Source organism: Kogia breviceps, chromosome 19 (assembly GCF_026419965.1).
Source record: "Kogia breviceps isolate mKogBre1 chromosome 19, mKogBre1 haplotype 1, whole genome shotgun sequence".
Taxonomy (NCBI): domain Eukaryota; kingdom Metazoa; phylum Chordata; class Mammalia; order Artiodactyla; family Physeteridae; genus Kogia; species Kogia breviceps.
This window is the reverse complement of record NC_081328.1, coordinates 44,963,162-44,967,942: the sequence shown is the minus strand read 5'-3', so window position 1 is coordinate 44,967,942 and position 4,781 is coordinate 44,963,162.

The following is a 4,781-nucleotide window of genomic DNA, read 5'->3' as shown; positions in this document are numbered from 1 at the left end:
GAAGACCCAATGCAGCCAAGAATAAATAAATAAATAAATCTATAAAAATAAAAATAAATAAATAAAATAAAAATTTAAAAAAGAAAGAACCATGGTAATATATATTATGATACTAATTATTGAAAATAGTGTGCCTATATATTAATTACTACATTGGTATATATATTTTTTCATATTTGGCATTTCTGGCACTTTCAGCTTATTGGCTGTGCACGTATCTGACCCAAAGTTCCTGCCTTTGTGAAGTGAACATTCTAATGGGGAGGAAGACAAAGTCAACATGTAAACATGTGCCAGGGGTGATAGTGCTCGAATAGGGCATCGCCAGTGAGCCAAGACCTGAAGTAAGGGAGTCTTGCAGGTCGCTGGGGGGGTGAAGATTCCAGGCAGAGGCAGGAGCAAGAACCCCGAGCTGAGAGCAATCAGGTCACGCCTGGCTTGTTTAAAAACCAGAATGAGTAAGGGCGAGAGTTGTAGGAGATGAGGTTTAAGGGAATTTGACCATTAGAAGGACTTGGTTTTTAATCTGAGTGAGATGGAGAGCCAATGGGAGATTGGGGCAAAGGAGTGGCAGGAGCTGATTTACATAGTAAAAGAGTCACTCTATTTCCTAAGAGACAGAAGCTGTTTTCCGCTGGGCAGAAGCTGGGAGACTAGTTAGAAAGTTTTTGCAATAACGCAGGAGGAACATGATGGTGTCTTGGACGAGGGAGCAGGCAGTAGAAGTGGTAAGAAGTGGCTAGATCCTGGATATAATCTGAAAATAGAGCCAAGATAGGACTTGTGGCTGGTTATGAGAGGAAAGGGGTCAAACATGTCTGCAAGATTTTTGAGCTCAGTCTCTGAAAAGATGGAGTTGCCGTTTGCCAAGATAGAGCAGACTAGGGACAAGAAAGTCAGAGGGAAAAGGACAGGAGTCAGTTTTGGATATGTTAATTTGAGGTGCCTATTGGGTATCCAAGTGACGATGCTGAGAAGGCAAGTGGATATACAAACGTCAAATGAAAGGGAGTCATTTGGGCTAGAGATTTGAAGTTAGGAGGCATTAACATACTGATGGTATTGAAAGTCACGGGGCTTACATTACAGAAAACTTCCTGAAATGTGTGTAAAATCTTTGTTTGTAAAATATTTGTTTTTATTTATTTACTTACATATTTTTTGGCCGAGCCACTTGCAGGATCTTAGTTCCCCGACCAGGGATTGAACCCGGGCAGTGAAAGCGCCGAGTCCTAACCACTGGACCACCAGGGAATTTCCAAAATATTTGTTTTTATAAATTGCTTATTTTAAAGGCAATGGGAGAACTTGATATTTTCAAGTCTGTTATGAATCATTCTGTAAAGAAAAATATGCTGTATTTTATCTTTTGGGTAAATGTCAGGTGAGTAAAGGCATACCTAAGTCATTATATCCATTTACTCTTGCTGCTGTAACAAATAACCATGAATTTGGTGGCTTGAAACAAAAACAACTGATGCTCTCACGGTCTGGAATACAGAAGTCTGAAGTCAGTGTCAGTGGGCTGAAATCAAAGGTATGGCAGGGCCATGTTCTCTCTGGGGGCTCTAGGGGACACTCTGTTCCTTGCCTCTTCCAGCTTCTGGTGGCTCTTGTGGTCTCATCACTCCAACCTCTGCTTTCATGGTCACAGTGCCTTCTCCTCTTCTGTGTGTGTGTGTGTCAGATGTCCACCTGCCTTTCTCCTACACAGATACTTGTGACTATATTTAGGGACACCCAGATAGTCCATGATAATCTCATCTTAAAGTCTTTAACTTAACCACATCTGCCAAGACCCTTTTTCCAATACGGTAACATTTTCAGTTTCCAGGGCTCAGGGCCTGATGTCTTTGGGGGCCATTATTCAGCTGCACTGTAGTCACCTACGCAATTTCTAAACTGGGGTTTTGATATAAACGGTTACATACTCTTAATAGCAAACATAATTCCTTCTTCTCTCTGGGGACATTTAAAATGTTCCGCAAAAAGTCAAATTCCATGACGTCTCTATGGCACTACATAGCTAAGAAATACTATTTCTGGATCTGTGTTGACATCATTTGATGATACTAGGTCAAATATACTTTGGCATTAAAGAGTTACCGTAAGTTATGGTTGCACAGTTACTTCCTCTTAAAGGATACTCAGGGTCAAGGAGGACGTCTTCTTTCATCACTCAAATTTCTCTCCAGTGAGTATAGGTTACAGATCCTCTCATAATTCATCTCAAAATATTCCAATGTTTTGCCAAGTTCTGTAAAAACAGGTAATGCAATAAAAAGTAAAATCTTCATAAAATTCATTATAGCTTATTTATTTTAAAAAGAAGAAGACAAAGCCATACTTTTGGACACGGATCCTCCAGGTTTTTTTCCCGTGTGAAACAATTCGTACCACATCATTGTCAGTTAATCTTTATTTTATGAGCATTTACTGCACAGCTATAAGCAATTCCACATGAAAGGCATTCTCCGTATTTCATAGAGGCCTGATAAATGGGTCTACACATAAGAATTGCTTCAGGACTTGCTTTGAGTAGTTTTATTAAGAACGAATTTAACATTTGCATAGGACCTAACAAGGTTAGACATAAAGTGTTTAAAACACACACACACACACGCACACACACACACACACACACACAGACAGAGGAATATATAGACATAGCCTTCTCTGGAATTAAATAATGTTTAATAAAAGAAAAATTAATTGCAAAGTGTAACTTTTTCAAAAATCGCCCTTAAAGAGGGGGAGGTGCATGTCAAAAGGACGCAGGAACCGACCCGGAAGAGCTACCAATGGCCAAAGCTGGACCAGTATGAACAACAAAAACAACGTCGTATTGAATTATAACTCAAAGTAGAGAAGAAATATGCCTGAGTCCACACTGATATAAATAAATAATTGAATGAACACACAAATGAGGGAGAAAGGACACATCTTGCAGGATACCATATTGTGTGTGTAGATACCCTCCCCTTGAGGGGGTGGGGTTTAGCTCTGCTCCCTTGGGTGTAGGCTACACCTCAAGACTGCCTTCCAAAGAATAGAGTATGGAAAGGGAAAACTAGTCACTTTACAATAGAAAAGCTTGGTAGACATTACCGTAACCAAATGATCGAGGTTAAAGTTAAGCCCTTTATCAAGGGCTACTTGGCTAATAGAAAGCAGAGCATGGGAATGAGAAGGGGACATCTTTTTTTTTTTTTTTTTTTTTTTTGCGGTACGCGGGCCTCTCACTGTTGTGGCCTCTCCCGTTGCGGAACACAGGCTCCGGACGCGCAGGCTCAGCGGCCATGGCTCACGGGTCCATCCGCTCCGCGGCATGTGTCCCCTGCATCGGCAGGCGGACTCTCAACCACTGCGCCACCAGGGAAGCCCCAAGGGGACATCTTTAAAGAGCCGTGATGTAACAGTTTTGTTCTGTTCCTTCTCTCTTTAGCTCTAAAACAAGTTGAAGTTCAGTCTCTTCAAAAGCTTCTTTCGAGTAGCTACCCATTTAGATAAGATTAATGAATGTTACATAATACAGTGATTCTGCACTGCAGCAGTTCCCCCCTCCACACCCATCCCCATATTTGGCAATGTATGTGGGTGGGTGGGTGGGATTGCTACTGATAACTCAGTGTGTAGAGACCAGGGATGCTGCTGAATCCTACAGTGATCCCCCAGCAGAGAATTATCTGTTATCAAATGCCAATAGTACCAGGGTCGAGAATCCCGAACTCATATGCATACATCTAATAGACCTTTATTGGGTACCCACAATATCCCTCAAACCAGGCTACACTTTCCAGATGACACAATAGGACATGGTCTATCTCGTCAGGAAGCTTACCATCATGTTGGGGAGTTGGAGAACAAGTGAAACACTTCAGGTAAAGGCTATGACATTATGTATATAAAGGCCACACTGGCATACAAACCAGAACCAAAATGAACAGTCCAGATCAGTGTTCTGGGTTGTCTAGAAAGGTAAAGAGTTATCTAGAATGGCTCCATGTAGGAGATAGGATTCTCATTGGGCCTTGATGAACCCACAGACTTTAGATCTAGTGAGGAGGAAGTAGGAAGATGGAAAGAACCACACAATAGCTTACTTTAAAAGTACCAGGGATATTCTTGGAATAAAATATGAAGAGTCACGAAGTCTGTTGATACACTCTTCTTTCAGATCCTAGTTACAGACAGAACCCTACAGTTTTGTTTTTTTTTTTTTCACACAAACTGGGAAGAGGTTTCAATGTGGGGGAGGGGTGAGTCAACAGAATTCGGGTGAAGGCAATGGGTTGAACAGCTCCTCAGATGATTGATTGAGACGCACACCTCCCCCATCTCGCGTTCTGAGAACCCCTGCCTTCAGAGGGTGTCACCCATCTGAGAATATATGCTGTCGTAGACACGAGTAGGCTAATATTCTTTTCCTTTTGGTCGCATCGTTCCTCACTGGAAACTTTACTCTTGGTTCTTCTTCCTGCCCTTTGCTCCCCATCCACACTTTTTAATATGTGATGATCTGTAACTGTAGAGCGTACGTTGTTAATAGAACATCGCTACCATCCATAGTGATGATAGCAGCACCTTCAAGGCTCTTTGGAAACGGATATTGCGAACTCCATTGGTTGAAAAGAAACAAAGACACCGTTCTCGCCAGACTCTTGCTGACGAGGCGACTTAAAACATTTTAAAGCAAAGTGTCTGACCAGTAGATGGCGCCCTTCTCCCTTGTGTGAATGAGTTATGAATGAATAAGCTCCCTTTGCCCTCCCCTCCCCTCC